This window comes from Podarcis muralis, chromosome 6 (genome assembly GCF_964188315.1).
Source record: "Podarcis muralis chromosome 6, rPodMur119.hap1.1, whole genome shotgun sequence".
Taxonomy (NCBI): domain Eukaryota; kingdom Metazoa; phylum Chordata; class Lepidosauria; order Squamata; family Lacertidae; genus Podarcis; species Podarcis muralis.
The window spans coordinates 18,550,414-18,567,134 of NC_135660.1; the positions used below are offsets into that span (position 1 = coordinate 18,550,414).

Here is a 16,721-nt window from a genome sequence, read left to right on the forward strand (position 1 = left end):
ATAAATTCTTATGTCTTGAATGTGCAGGCTGGTGTCATCAATGGAACCCCTGCCAGAGGCATCCACCTTCCAAATGGAGCTTTCTGGGAGCAGGGAAGGGGCATGGCTGAGCCAGCTTGTGGGATGTGATCCATGGGTAGCAGTCAAGTACAACATTCATTGCAATGCTAGAGTGGACATGCAAGGGAATGTTTGGTCCAGCCAGTCGAAACTTCCTGTTCCTCCTGGCCTGGAGCATCCTTCCTTTTGCATGTGACCAGAGGTGGGCATGACCTTACCTATCCAGGTAACAAAAGGACGAGTCACACAGCACTCCCTCCCTCCCTCCCCCCCCCCATCTCCTTCCATCTGCTTCCAGCTAGTCTACTTGCACAGGGATTGTCACATATGGGATAATGCCACATGTTGCTATTTGTAACTTTAAGTCTTTAAGCCTGCTTTCAGGACTGATACTGTGTACTGCATGAACGTGAGTAAACTTACATTTTGTTGACTGTGAATAGGATTGTGGTGTCTTTATTCTTTTAAGAGGGATTCAAGGGAACTTACCAGGAACGTCTAGGGACGCGGGTGGCGCTGTGGGTAAAACCTCAGTGCCTAGGACTTGCCGATCGCATGGTTGGCGGTTCGAATCCCCGTGGCGGGGTGCACTCCCGTCATTCGGTCACAGCGACTGCCAACCTAGCAGTTCGAAAGCACCTCCGGGTGCAAGTAGATAAATAGGGACCGCTTACCAGCGGGAAGGTAAACGGCGTTCCGTGTGCTGCGCTGGCTCGCCAGATGCAGCTTGTCACGCTGGCCACGTGACCCGGAAGTGTCTGCGGACAGCGCTGGCTCCCAGCCTATAGAGTGAGATGAGCGCACAACCCTAGAGTCTGGCAAAACTGGCCCATACAGGCAGGGGCACCTTTACCTTTACCTTTTACCAGGAACGTACAATTCAATCTGAGGCAGATGGAATTGCATAATAGTAAGAGGTTCTAACGAGCCTGCAACCAGCTTTCTGCTGTGCTTGAGAAGGGGAATGTAACTCTGCTACATAACTCTGCTAACTTGCTAGTGCAAGTTAGGAAGGATATTAATGAACAATATATCCTCCCTTGCCACCCTGAACATTCCCACACATCTTGGGATCCATCAGATCCTAAGTCAGTCAATCTGCCATCACATGACAGCACCAGGGCTTCTCCATCTCTAGCCCCCCACCTTCCATCTTGCCCATCATGCCAGGCCTTCAGATGCTGCGATGACTCCTCAGCTCCATAAAGTGCTGCCAGGTGACAAGAGGATTTTAGCTTGAGTGATAAATAATGATGTCAGTAAATGTGTTGACAGTAACCGCAAAGTCACGCTGCTTCCCCAGAACTAATTTCACTCATAGCTATCTTCATGTATGCATGTCCAAAGCCTGTGTTTACATACAAATGGGACTTTTTATTCCTAGGGTCAGCTGAATTTAATTAGGAAAACAGACAGAAACCACACATATACACACACACACACACGGTTTTATGCAGGTTTGCTAAATTAGCATGGTGGTTTCCGTAAAACAGAGCTCAGCACATATATTCATGCCCTGAAAGGATTTTCTGCATGAATGAGGTTGTACCACAAGGAGTGCAAAAGCATAAAAGCAGTGGATGCCAATTCAGAAAGGAGAGAAAATCTTTGAAAAAGAGTATCTAATTGGAACTTCATTTCAAAGTGCACATATTTTGCTGCAACTCTTCTTTTTCAGATCTTTATAATTCTCAGTCCATAATCACAGGATTTCATCACACACACACACACACACGAAGTTAGTAAGACTGTTAAAATGTTATAAATAAATACATTTATATTTCCTTGAGTGATCCTGGCTTTGTAGATGTCATCATAGAGCAGGGTGTCCTTATTCAAAGTTCAATTAAGTACTGGGCTTTTCATTTAAAGTGCCATACAGGTGCTAGTAAACTTAGATGTAGAAGATTGAAAAATGTTCCCCATTGTGCACCTTTCTGCACAAATCTATCTGCAAGCCAAAACAATGTGGACTAAGCAAGCACTGTCAGGCCAGGCTTCTGAGAAGGCAAAATCAAAATAAGTTACCAGCACACAATAGCCCCTTACATTAGATAGAGAAATATATAGTTTGTGCTGTTCAGTGCTCTCTTCTTCCCTAGCTGGTGAGGAATTTAATTTATGTGCAAATAAAGGCATAGAATAATGAAAATATTGTCACATACAATACTGGTTTCAGGGTTTGTGGGACTTGGACAAGATGCCTTCAGTGGGGTCCCATGCTTTTTGTCAGTACCACTGCTGCCCATTTCATAGCCCTCTCCTCTGGACTCAACTGTCAAGATCAACCTTTCTCAATCTTGGGTTCCTAGATGTTGTCATACTACAACTCACATCGTCCCTGACTGCTGTGCCTGCTGGCTGTGGATGATGGGAGATGTAGTCCAACAACAACTGGAGATCCAAGGTTAGGAAAAGCTGGTCTAGAGGGACACCAGAAAGCAAGTGAGATGTTCTGCTCCATTTTCTCACTCTTGCCAATGCTTGCATGCCCAGAGAGGACAACCAAACAGGAAGTCACAGGAAGGAGAAGAAGCAGGGCCAAGAGGCTCTGGGGGTTGAGAATGGGCTCCTTGCAATGGAAGATGCCCTGCAAAACGTATGTCTGTCCCTGGTGATACTCAAAGTTTAGCACTTTGCCCTGTTCCAAACTGTGATCCAGCATTGTTGCAAGGAAAATCCAAAGCGATAGCTGAAGTCACAGTAATCAGATAATGAACTCACAAAATTACAAAACCCAGGAAAGCACAATTAGAGCAAATTGCATTGATCCAAGAGCTAAAATTAGTCATGGAGTCTGTCAAGGGTGCTTACTGTCTCCTTTCCTGCTCTGCATTTTTATAGAAGATACAATTAATAAAATAAAACAAGCAGAAGACTTGGACATTCAAGGAATTGAGAAATAAATAAATAGGCTGTGTTTTACAAAAGTCAGTGGTAGTATGGAAAGAAAGTATGGCAGAACACTGGAGTTGAGAATCTGGCCATAGAAAACACAGCTTGGACAGAGACAGTTTGAAATCCAAATCTGTTGAGTCTAAGGATGGAGGAAAAATTCAATTCCATTTGCATTTAAAATGGAATCTATCTCATTCACAATTCCCCAAACAATATGTGAACCGACACACAGCTATCCTTCAGAAATAACAATTATCCAAATTTTGTTGTGCTGTTTCCCAAGCAATGTTTACATAAATTCACATATTAATGGAAATTATGCAGAAAAATGAAGATAGTGAAAATAACACACAGAGGGCATTGTATTAGGAAAAACCACTTGCAAAAATGTGTACATTGGTCGAAACAGCAGATAAAAATGCAGATGAATGTTCTTGAGGATTTTTTGGGGGAAAATAAACTGAATGTATGGATTATTAATGTATGTAATGGTTGGGCTTTGTTTTATGTGTGAATACATTATCACAAACGTGTGCAGAGGGAGGAAAGGGGTGAAGTCATGTTGCGTTATCCGTATTGCTTGTGATGATGGGACAGTTTAATTGAATACTGCCACTCATTTTAATGGGTCTCCTCTGGACATGATTTAGATGGATATCACCCTATAGCTATACCCCTACATTGTCTTCCCCAACCTAGTGCCCACCAGATGTTTCAAACTGCAGCCCATGCTGGTTGGAGAAGATGGGAATTATAATCAAAATCAACTTGAATGCACCAGGTTGGGCAAGGCTGCCTTTTAAAAAAGTCTTGCATTCATGTGAAAATTCTTGTGCATGATCCAGCCAACCAGAAATACTTCAATGTCCCATTTATTTCAATCTGAGAATTAAGCAGGTCCCATTTTCTCCTCTTTGCAATCATTTCCAGCCTATATCAGTAGTTGTTACCACTGATTGTTTCATATGGAATATGCCTACTTGGAATAAACGGATTATTGCTGCTCAGTGGTCTGGAAAATGTGAAGAGCTTTAAGACACTTGCTGATATGACAAATTGAGGAAAATGCCTTGAAGACTTAATCATTTATATTTGCTCCTATCAGAATCTGTCAGCTATTTCAAAGGTGTAGAGGTTTAAAATAATTTCTGAGCATGTTGTGCATGGTATTAGCGTAATGATCACAATCAAAGCTGCTGCATATGCAGAAACAGGCTTTCGTACATGAAAGAAGTCTGTGGCATATTCCATACAGTGGGGACACGCTAAATATTAGTTATTTATCCAAGGCTTGTAGTGATGACCCAGTTTAGAGTATGGCTCTGGCACTGTCCTTCTATATGCCTATAGTCTGAACTAAGTAGGTGGGTGGGGGAATAATTTTTGATTAAGTTTGCAATTAAAGGTGAACCTACCTCCTTTGCACTTTCTGAAACATGCAAGCCAAAAGAGAGACATGCTTTGGAATTTGCACTTCTCCTAATTCTGCAATGCAGTTCTCCAACTAAGTAATGTGTACAAAAATGCACATATTAGGGTAAACTGTGCATAAATATGCAAATATAAGTAGTGAACTCACTGCAGATGGTGACAGCTGTCACGAATTAAAAGGCGGCTGCTCCTTGGGAGAAAGGCAATGGCAAACCTAGACAGCATCTTAAAAAGCAGAGACATCACCTTGCTAACAAAGGTCCGTATAGTTAAAGCCATGGTTTTCCCAGTAGTGATGTATGGAAGTGAGAGCTGGATCATACAGAAGGCCGATCGCCGAAGAATTGATGCTTTTGAATTATGGTGCTGGAGGAGACTCTTGAGAGTCCCATGGACTGCAAGAAGATCAAACGCATCCATTCTGAAGGAAATTAGCCCTGAGTGCTCACTGGAAGGACAGACCGTGAAGCTGAGGCTCCAATACTTTGGCCACCTCATGAGAAGAGAAGACTCCCTAGAAAAGACCCTGATGTTGGGAAAGATTGAAGGCACAAGGAGAAGGGCACGACAGAGGACGAGATGGTTGGACAGTGTCCTTGAAGCTACAAACATGAGTCTGACCAAACTGCGGGAGGCAGTGGAAGACAGGAGTGCCTGGCGTGCTCTGGTTCATGGGGTCACGAAGAGTCGGACACGACTAAACGACTAAACAACAACAAGTAGTGAACATAAGCTACATGATGCATTGTATTGAGGAAAATACATATATTAAGGAAAACTGCACCCATAAATGTGTGTGTTAGGAGAAATTGGTATAAAATGCTGATGGTGTGGAAATGCAAAGAACCAGATTTAAGGTTGGGAAAATGAGAAACTGAAGAAGCTGTATAGCTGTTCCAACAGAGCCCTAGGAGCTCTCCAAGGTCCTGCAGGTGCTCAGTTTGTCTTGGCCTCTTCCTTTGGATTCCTGATATCCATCTTTGCTTTCTTGCTTTGAATGCCTCATACTACAGACTTTGTCTGCTGATTTGGTCTGTAGACAGGACACTGCTGAAATTCCATTTGATCCTTGAGATATCGTGGAGCAAGATGACAGTTCCCCCAGCAGTGAAAGGTGATTTATTGCTGGGACTGTTTGGATAAGTGTAGGGACTGAGTAAGTGACTGCTATTTTGTTTTCCTGGAAAGGGGCAGCTGCTTAGCCCCAGGGTTTCCTGGCCTTCACCTCCTACCTGTGAAATGGGATTAAATAATATCAATCCCTTTTAGGAGTTAAGGGGGCTCACCTTCTTTGCTGCTCTTTGTCTGGCCCAGGTCTTAGACTAGGCTAAGCTTGGGTTCTCCTTCTTCTCCTGTTAGTAATTCCTCCTCCTCTAAAGGCTGGCTCTATCCTACCATCTCTGCATTGCAAGCTTCCCTTCCCTTGCAGAGTGGGACCCTCCCCAACTGACTATTGTATCTGTGGGGAGTTAGGAGCAGTTGGTAGGACTCACTGCCACCTTGGTATTATCACGATCCCCTCAGGACTCCTTTGGGATGAAGGGCAGGACATAAATGTAATAAATGAGAAATAAATACATGATAATCATTGCTGCATGGTATTTTTCCATGGTAAACTGTTACCAAAGCAGCTCACAGCATCAAAGGGTTTTCATAAGATAACTCACTAAGAATTGCAAGGCAATACAGAATTTGAATAGTCATATCAACAACAGGATAATCATCTTATTTCATACTTGTAAATGTGCAATAAATTTAAACAACCCACTGATTATTCATAAAAGGGTTTAAGAATACAAAGACAAGAATATCATCCAGACAACAGTATATCTTGACCCATACTTCTACATAGGGGTGGGTGAATCAGTCAGTTTTAGATTTTATCAGTTTCTTATTTTTCAGTCTTAAATTCAGTTCTCCACATTTCCACAACAGTTTTCATTTTAGTATTTTCAGTATTTTAGTGTGAAATTCTCATATGGATACTTTTGCATGCAATTTTGCCTAATACATACATAACCCAGTTAGATGAGCAGGGTGCAAATAGTGACAACAACAACAACAACAACAACAACAACAACAACAACAACAACAACAACAACAACAACAACAACAACATATTTTATTTGTATCCTGCCCTTCCTGGCCAAGGCCGGGCTCAGAGCAGCTGATATCATAACAATAATAAGTTGTTGTTGCTGCTGCTGCTGCATATTTCCCTAATATAATTAATTTGTGTATATTAATTTCACTAATATATGTATTCTAATGCAATTTTACCCTAATACAGTGGTACCTCCAGTTACAAACGCTTCAGGTTACAAACTCCGCTAACCTGGAAGTAGTACATCAGCTTGAAAACTTTGCCCAGGATGAGAACGGAAATCGCGCAGCGGCTCTGTGGCAGTGGGAGGCCCCATTAGCGAAAGCGCAGCTTAGGTTAAGAACAGTTTTGGGTTAAGAACGGACCTCTGGAGCAAATTAAGTTCGTAACCCAAATGCACTGTATATGCATTTTGTACATATTACATGGCCGGATTACTGCGTTGTAAAATTCAGATATGTGAGAATATAAAAGGATGTCTACATTTCAGTATGTGTATCATTTCAGGACATACAAATTAGGTACGCTCATCTTTAAATGCCCACCTCCATAACCTTTTCAAATGCCCCAAAACAGTACCTCACCTTGATAGTCTCTAAGCACCCTGAGCAGCAGAAGCAGCCATTTTACCTGCAGCCAGTCTGTGCCTCACCCTCCCAGGTCTGGTGCAAATGGATTGGATAGAGAGCGGGAACCTGATCTTGCAGGAGTTGGCTTGCCCAACCAGTAAGGCAGAAGGCAGGGAGACCAGCAATAGGTGGAGCCAGAGTCAATGGCAGGCAGATGTCAGGAAGGTTACAGTGAGGCTACAGGGAACCAGACAGAGGGCCTTCTTGGTAGTGGCGCCCTCCCTGTGGAACGCCCTCCCATCAGATGTCAAAGAGATAAATAATTACCTGACATTCAGAAGACATCTTAAGGCAGCTCTGTTCAGGGAAGTTTTTAATATGTAATGCTGTACTGTTTTTAACACTGATTGGGAGCCGCCCAGAGTGGCTGGGGAAACTCAGCCAGATGGGCGGGGTATAAATAATAAATTATTATTATTATTATTATTATTATTATTATTATTATTATTATTATGTGGGTTCTAACTGATGGCAGACTGAGGTTGGTTGAGCAGAGCCCCATTTGCCCCAATAGACCAGCTTCTACTGCCCCTAGCATTTGGGTAGACAAGGGAAAGATCCAGTGACACCCATCTACATAGGCCTGCAACATTTTTCTTCTTCTGTGGTCCATGCAAACTGTTTTGAAACAAGTTCGTGGACATTAGATTGGCTTCAACCAGAGCCAGGGCCTTTTCAACTCTGGCTCCGGCCTGGTGGAATGCTCTGCCTCATGAGACCAGGGCCCTGCAGGATCTGATTTCTTTCCACAGGGCCTGTAAGACAGAGTTGTTCCGCCTGGCCTTTGGCTTGGAGCCAATTTGATTCCCTCCCTCTCTTTCTTTTTTCTTTTCCTTCTCCTCCTGCGAGGAGGCTACATTTTAATATTTTAATGTTTCAATATTTTAATGTTGTATTTTAATTTTGTTTTTAAGTTGTAATCATTCAACTTGTTTTTATTATTGCTTGTAAGCCGCTCTGAGCCTGGCCTTGGCTGGGGAGGGCGGGGTACAAATAAAAACTACTACTACTACTACTACTACTATTATTATTATTATTATTATTATTATTATTATTATTATTATTATTATTAATTATTCCTCTGAAGTATAATTCTTAGGCCTCAGTATTACAGACAAAATATAACAATGCCATATTCTGCAATGTTCTATTTTGTGATCATTCACACATGCACATATCCACGTAGAAAGACAAGACAACAAAACCCCCAAAGTGATTTCTTTTAATTAGGGTGGGGGGTTGAGAAGCATTGGAATATATTTTACCAGCCTCCCCCCTCCTCATAAAAGCAATTTAGTTGTTTTACTTGTCATCTATGATTCACTGAATAATTCTGTGCTCATGTTCCCTTGGTTTTTCATTATACTTTATGGGCCAGTGCTCAGGACCACAAACTTGAAACCGTCAGCATTTCCTTTCACTTTATTGGTTAGCAACCGCACACACCACAGGCACGTAGACATGGCTCTCTTGAGCTTACTAAAGGAAACATTGTTTTCTAAGTTCCCCAGGGAAAGTGTGACCTTTATGGCTACTTTACAAGTATAGTTTATTGATGTTTTCCTTTTGCACATTGCAGAGCTTACTCATTTAATGCAAGTGATTACTTTTTAAAAGAAACCAAAGCAACTTGCTGCCATTTAAACAGGAACCAAAATGGAAATGATCAGTGAAGAGAGTGGTGCTAGGTCCACAGGGACAGTACCCCCATTTCTCCCAGCATCCTTGTCCACTGCCCCCAGCTTAGTAAAGGCACCAAAGAGAGAGGGTGCCTATAGCAGACATAGGCAAACTCAGCCCTCCAGATGTTTTGGGACTACAACTCCCATCACCCCTGACCACTGGTCCTGTTAGCTAGGGATGATGGGAGTTGTAGTCCCAAAACATCTGGAGCGCCGAGTTTGCCTATGCCTGGTCTATAGCATGTAAAAGAATGTCCACAGATGGTCAGATCTCTGTTTATCCATTTCCTCCTGAGAAAGGTTTCGAGGTGGGTGCTTTTCAAACACGTGTGAAGCTGAATGTTGGAAGATTCAAGGCAGACAAAAGAAAAAACTTCTTCAGACAGAGCAAATAATATGTAGCAATGACCATCAACGTGGATGACTTTAAAAATGGATTCAACGCATTCTTGGAGCCTAACACCCTCAATGTCCGCTAGTCATGAAGGCTATCTACCAACTCCAGTGTTGTAGACAATATGTATCCCAGTTTCTGGGAATTACAACTGCCATCCCCAAACCAATGGTACATTTCATCTCCCCAGTAGAATGTCCAGTAAAGTGTTCCTCCATTCCATCTTCACCTACAAATTGGATGGAGAATTTTAGGCACAAACTTTAGATCCAATGTTCATTTGTTAATATTTAACAATTCAGCTAGATCATCTTGCTTAATAATGGTAGATTTAAAAATAAAGGAAGAAATGACTTGCAACAAGTGAGTAAACTTTTCAATGTGCAAAAGGAAACATCAATAAACCAAACTTGTAAAATAACCATAAAGGTCACATCTTTCCTGAGGTAGTTAGAAAACAATGTTTTCTTTAGTGTGCTCAGGACCATATTGTGCAACCAATAACATGAAAGGAATACTGATGGTTTATAGTGTACTGAGCACTGTGTATGAGATGAAAAATTAAGAGCCCAAAATTCTGATCCACCACACACTGTGCATGTTCTTAGAAGCTGCAGCTGAGAGCCACATCACTCCCTACCCCAAATAGACACATGCTCAAGCTTAAAGGGGCCCATCTAAACTACATGTGCTACTCACATTGGCTTGATTCAGGCAAATGGGCATGATCAAAATGGTGCACTGCCAACCTGATTCACACACAGTTCAGTATTTATTGAAAGAGGCATGTGGCCATGGTTGCATGGCTGATAAGTCAACCCACATTGACCACATTATCAGGGGGAAATTGTCTTAAATGGATTCCTTTTGGGCATGATAAATATAAGTAAAATGTGCAAGTAATTCAAGGATAAACTCATGTACCAAAAATGTGGATATATTGTATGTAGCAGACATTTGTTTTTCTCCTTGGTATTTTGTACAATATGCTTCAGGGATGAAAGGATGAATCCCGGGTGTACAAGTGACTGATCTTTTTTTTTTTTTTTTTAAAGGCTGTATCTTACTTTGAAGGTATATTGGTATGACTTTGTGTCACTTCTAGTGACTGGTTCACATATGAATGCACATCTCCTGATTTCTCAGAGCTGGTTCACAGTAGGGATGCTTGAAAAAAAGTCATTCTTTGCAAATTCCAATATGAACTGACCCAATCGGCACCTCCTGAACTCAAGTGCAGATCAGCGCACAGCTATCCTACACCACTCTGAATTTTGTGATGTGGTTGTTCACTGATATGTGCATTTTGAAATGCATGGCTTAAATTTGATTTTATCAGTGTTTTTGATGAATATTTTATATCGCTTTATGTGAACAGCTTAGAGGGGGTTTTTGTTGATTAATAGTATCTAAATTTTGTCAAGTAAATGAATAAATAAATATTTCAGGATAAAATGCATCTAGATATGCATATTTTATAGCAATATGTTCAACAATACATATTTATACACAATTTGCGGGGAGGTACTTTTATTTTTATTTTGTAAAAAGAAAAGTAAAAGCAGTTTAATGAAAAATCAGGATGGAATGGATTTAGGACTGAACATATGGAGAACTTGATGCAGACCAGAAAAACAGGCTGATCATCCATGCGCACATACATTTCCGGTGCTTGATGACTGCAACATGGGGTGATAGTTGAGTGCATGAACTATCACAAAGATAAGACCACAATCATTACTTCAATCATTACTTCAAACACAATGTTTTTCAGTCAGCTCAGCTGAGTGCTACTCAGGCTTTATACCTAAGCAGGAAATCGCCACACATGTAGAAGGTTTGCACCACACTGATGTAACAATGACCTTGCCCCTCCCACCTCTATCCTTGAATGCAGCAGTGATGCAGATGACTGGAGGTCAAGTGAGCACCACTACCCCATACTGCCTTCTGTTATTGCTAATGCTTGAAATGGAAATAACCCCAGTCCAAGACGGAGAATAAAAGAGCAGTCCAATGCAAGAAAACTGGAGTTCAGATTTACATCCATTTGCTTCCATCCCACTCTCTTTCAACAGGGCAGAAAAACAACTGAACCATGTTTATTCTGAAGAAAGGGATTTGCCTTAATTGTCTTCTGTGGGCTTCAGCCCCTTTACAGAAGCTGTGTCAATGCAAGCAGACACAAGTTAATTTCGCAGAACGCTTCTCAGGTTTAGGGTTTCTGAAGTGCCTTTAAGTAAAAAAACTGACTTTCAAATTCTGATTTACAGGTAGAAGGTGTCCTGTTAAGATCGCTATAATGATCATTGCAATTAAAAATAGCCAAGAAGAATTTCCCTGTAGTTTGATCAAGTGGATATCATGTTATTTCTTTGAAATAAAGTAACGCCTTCCACAAAGTCAATAAAAGTAATAAAACCCCTTGTTCACTTTTGAGTGCTACATTAACTTCATCTGTTTTAGTTACAAAAGAAGAAGTTGCTCATCACAAACTTTAGCATGTTTACTCAGACGTAAGGTCCACTGCTTTCAGTTTAGTGCGCTGAAGCTTGTGCCTTGGATTGAGGCCTTAGTCACACCATTCAAGGACATGTAATTAAGCAAGAACAAATAATGAATTGTTTCCCAGAGTGAAATGGCAGCCCCTTTCCCTCCACTGCCCCATGGCTTTGGAGAGGTTTGTGTCAAAACCTATACAGTGGTACCTCGGGTTACATACGCTTCAGGTTACAGACACCTCAGGTTACAGACTGCACTAACCCAGAAATAGTGTGTGGTCGTTTGCCGTTTGTTGATGTCGCTTAGGGATACGATGATTGGCTTTAGCGCTGTGTGCATTTTTTAGCTGTGGATTTTTCAGTGAGCAATACAGTGCTACCTCGGTTTACATACGCTTCAGGTTACATACGCTTCAGGTTACAGAGTCCACTAACCCAGAAATAGTACCTCGGGTTAAGAACTTTGCTTCAGGATGAGAACAGAATTCGTGCTCCGGCGGCGTGGCGGCAGCGGGAGGCCCCATTAGCTAAAGTGGTGCTTCAGGTTAAGAACAGTTTCAGGTTAAGAACGGACCTCCAGAATGAATTAAGTACTTAACCCGAGGTACCACTGTACTCAGAGGTTTTCTTTCATTGTGAAAGAGGTTTCCATTTTGCTGCCTCATTTGCTTTAGAATTTATTTAGAATTTTGGTGGATGTGGGTTCCAACTAACCTGGTGTTTCTGAGGTGGCCATGAGTGTTATCATAAAACAATACTCCCCCCCCCCCCCGTTTACCCCCGTTTAAAAGGCCACAGATTGCTTAATTTGCCAAACCCCTGGAAAAGAGGAATATTTTCACCGGCACCTAAAGATATGTAACAAAGGTGTCAAGCGAGCCTCCTTGGAGAGAGCATTCCACAAATGGGGGGCCACCACATAAAAGGCCTGATCTCATGAACTTCTGCTAGAGGGCAGCAGAGTTTGCTTGGCATGCTCCAACCATACATTAAAAAGAATGAAGTAATGCTACCTTAAATATTAGTAGTGTCTGCTTTATCTCTTCTCTTTGGTCTGTATATACTTGCAAATGTACTCGTATTACAAAAAAAAGCCATACTTCTCTGAAGAACTCTGTAGGAATCCTAGGAGATCACTAATGACTGTCATGTCATGAAAGAAGGTGTTTTGGATAAATCTCATACATGATGTGGAAATTTATGGCAGCAGGCATTGGCTGGGTTGCACAGTAACTTTGCTGCATCCTCCAATGTTTCCTCTTATTGGCTTATGAAGTTCCACAACAGACCAATACAAACCAACCAATGCAGTATCATGTATCATTCCACTGATGGATTGCTCTGTGGTGGAACCTCAACAACTCTGTCATATTGCTGAACAAAATGATTCTATATGTATTATTAGTGCGGTTAAAGAGAAGAATGCATTGAAATCGAGGTGATTTGATATTTTCATCCTGTGTTTTGAGTGCAATGTATCCAGATGCACATTTTAGATGATATTGGGCCTAACCCGATGATGAAAGCATTGGCATATGAAGATATTTATATTGGTAATATTAGGGAATATGTTGTGCTAAATAGTTTGAGGAAAATTACTGGGTGAAGGGATTCTTTTTAAAGAATAAGAAGGCTTTTTAGTTCTCTGTTGTTAGCCTGGAAATCAAGCTGTACATTTTCTTTTCATCATAGCTAATAGGTTTATACTTTCAAGGCTTTTGTCTGTAGGAAGAGGCTTACAATTCAATTTATCCACCAAAGAAAAGAAAAGTCAGAGCTTTACAATGATCAAGAGGTAGCTACATTATCCAGGATATATATCACTTGAATAGTTCCCATAAGATATATGCCTAAAGAATTCTGCTAGAGATATCGGCTTATAATTGCAGACATCACCCACATACTTTCAAGCCTATATGATGAGTCATAAGGGCTGTAGACATGCTTCTATTTTCAGGATGGTGAATTTTGTGGCCGGCACCAAACCCCACACTTACGCTGCTCACAGCCCAAGGAGCAATTTTTATTTTTATTTAATGGTGATGGTATTCTGTATATTTGTTTTGAATTGGGCCATGGATTTTAGCTGTGCTTTATGTCCAATTTCATTTGTAAACATCATAAATCTTCTAATAAAATAAAATAATAAATAGATATAAAGTATAAAATGTCCATGTGCTTTTCAAGGGCAAATAACCAGATAATGCATCAGAGAAGTCCAATCTTCAAATACATATAAGAAGATGAATATTGGTTATTTTGCTCTCTATTATATATTGTTTCCTGAGTTATATAAACCAACCCAAATCTCCACAGTGTTTTCATAAAGGAACGGCACTAATTTACATTTGACCAAATGCTAACTTTTTCTGTCTTTTTCACGAAACATTTAAATGGTCCATTAAATCCTTCACCTTGCACAAAGAGTGTCTTATGGGCTCACACTCATAAAGAAGGTTCACCACCTCTTTAACTGGCTCCTTGGCATTCATTTTATTTTGCAGGTGCAGAATGAATCCCACTTGAAAGTAAGTGGTCATGTATGCAGTGTGAATTATACACAAAACTCTGTGACACATTCAGAGTAATCTCACACATTCTCTCCAGAGTGAAAGGGGATCTTAGGCTCTTTAAAGATTTTATAGTTTTCAATTTGCTTGCATGGGTCCTCAGTAATCTCCATCTCTCCCAGCTTAGCGCATTTCAAAGTATGCCATCTGTAACTCAATTTCCCTTTCTTCAAAAAATGCTGATGTCTCCTTAAATGCCAATATCTCAGGAACTGCTTGAAATTTCAACTCAATCTTGGGATCGTTTTAAGCTCACTGTTCCAGCTTTGAAAAGACGTCAAGCTGTAGCCAAAATGCATTGCTTCTCTTCAGCAGCTACTCTTTCCATTCGTCTATGGATATACTTTCTTTTCATAAGAAAAGAGTTCTCCTTTATACATTATGAATTTATGTGCAAGAAATAAGAAGCTTGCTTCTCTGGGACAGACTCATGCTGTGTGTCAGGCAGTGGCAATGTGAAGAAAATTGAAGCACTCCCTCTGTCTTGTGGGATCATTTTCAATTTATGCGGCTTGATGATCTGGACACGATACTTGTGGCTTTGTGTCTGACCATAAGCCCCCTTGATCCCTGCCCATCATGGCTGGTGAAAACCAGTGGGTTGGTGTGACTAGTTGGGTTCAGGGTATGGTAGACCCTTCATTGTGGGATGGGGTGGTGCTTTCTATCCTAGAAGAGGTGGTAATGTGTCCACTCCCCCAAAAGCCAACCATGAACCCAATGCCCTACAACAGACACGTCCAACTCCTGAGAGACTGCAATCTACTCCCAGTATTAAAAAAAACCTGGCAGTGATCTACCCATTGTCATTGGAGGGAGGAGGAGCGTGTGTGGGGTGTGTGTGTGGAAGGGTAGGACTGACCAGAGTTGTTTAGCTTTCTTTGGGGAGGACTGACCAGAGTTGCTGAGCTTTTTAGGGGAGATAGAACTGGGTTCCTGAGCTTTTTTTAAGGGGAAATGCCATACATCGCTCACCGAAAAATCCACAGCTAACAAACGCACGCAGCGCTAAAGCCAACCATCGTATCCCCAAGCGACATCAACAAATGCCAAATGACCACCCACTTGACACGACAGGGGAACAGAGAGAGGGGGGAGGAGCAGAGACATTCATTCCCCCGTTTTTTTAATTGCACGATCAATAAGGATCACACGATCAACCAGGATCACCTGGGAATCTAACTGTCGATCACGGTCGACCATGTCAAACATGTCTGGCCTACAGCGATTAGTTGCTAACACACCATTTTGGGGGAAGGTAATAAAGGTGTTTCTGGAAGAGATGGATTCTCTAGATCCATTTCCATCTGCTTTCAGACATGGCTTTGAGACTAAATGAGACTTGGTCACCCTGATGGATAACCTTTCTTGGGGTAACAGACATGGGAAGTGTTACCCTACATCTCTTCCTTGATTTATTGGCAGCTTTTGAGACCATTGACCAATGTATCCTGCTGGACCAGCTCTGTGGAATGGGTATTGGGAGCACTGTTTTACAGTGGTTCTTTTCCTATTTGCAGGGTCATGTCCACAGAGTAGCACTGGGAGACTGTTTCTTGGGACCATGGAAATTATGTAATGGGGTCTTGCAGGGAACTATTTTGCCCCAACATGACGCTGTTTGGAGCAGATTGGGGGCAAGATGTCATTAGTATACTGATGATAGCCGGCTCTAGTTCTCCATTACATCTGATTCAGGAGAGTCTGTAAAAGACCAGGAGTAGTGCTTGGATGCAGTGGTGGACTGGATGAGGGTCAGTCCACCACTGAACCATGAGAAAGCAGAGGCCTTGTGGGTGGGTGACCCAAGAGATAGGTCGGTTGCCTGCCCTGGATGGAGTTGTGGTCTTCCTGAAGAAACAGACAGATAACTTGGGTATACTCCTTGAACCATCATTGTCCCTTGAGGCTCAGGTGGCCTCTGTGGCTAAAACTGCCTTTTGTTGGCTTTGGCTAGTACATCAGTTATGACCATTTGTGGACAGAGATAACCTGAGCACTGTATTCCATGCACTGGTAATCTCATGACAAGATTATTATAATGTGTACTAGGTGGGCCTGTCCTTGAATCTTGGCTGGAAGTTTCAGCTAGTGCAGAATGCTGAGGCTAGACTGAGAACAGAAAACTAGCAATACATTGAAAAACTTCCCTATACAAGGCTGCCTTCAGATGTCTTCTAAAGGTTGTATGGCTACTTATCTCCTTGACCCAGGGGCCCCATAACACCATACCGTTAATTGACAATAGGGACATCCTAAGGAAAAGCAGGGCATTCCAGGATCAAATCAGAAACCAGGGTGGATTCTGTAAATCCAGGACTGTCCCTGAAAGAGAGGGACACTTGGAAGTCTGGAACACCCTAAGGACTGCTTTACCCTGTGCAGGTCATGCTGAGGTCACTGAGGGAGAACTATTTGTGGCTCCTTATGGCCCAGAAGCACAACTCAAGTT

General features: G+C 41.7%; 1 long non-coding RNA gene across 1 annotated transcript in view; it reads left to right on the forward strand.

Annotated features, from left to right (window-relative positions):
* LOC144327952 (uncharacterized) overlaps window positions 1-11,630 on the forward strand; it is a 57,426-nt gene extending 45,796 nt beyond the window's left edge. The window contains exon 4 of the long non-coding RNA XR_013393130.1: window positions 10,254-11,630. This is a non-coding gene — a long non-coding RNA (uncharacterized LOC144327952). The remainder of the gene's footprint in view (window positions 1-10,253) is intronic.
* The last annotated feature ends 5,091 nt before the right edge of the window (window positions 11,631-16,721 follow it).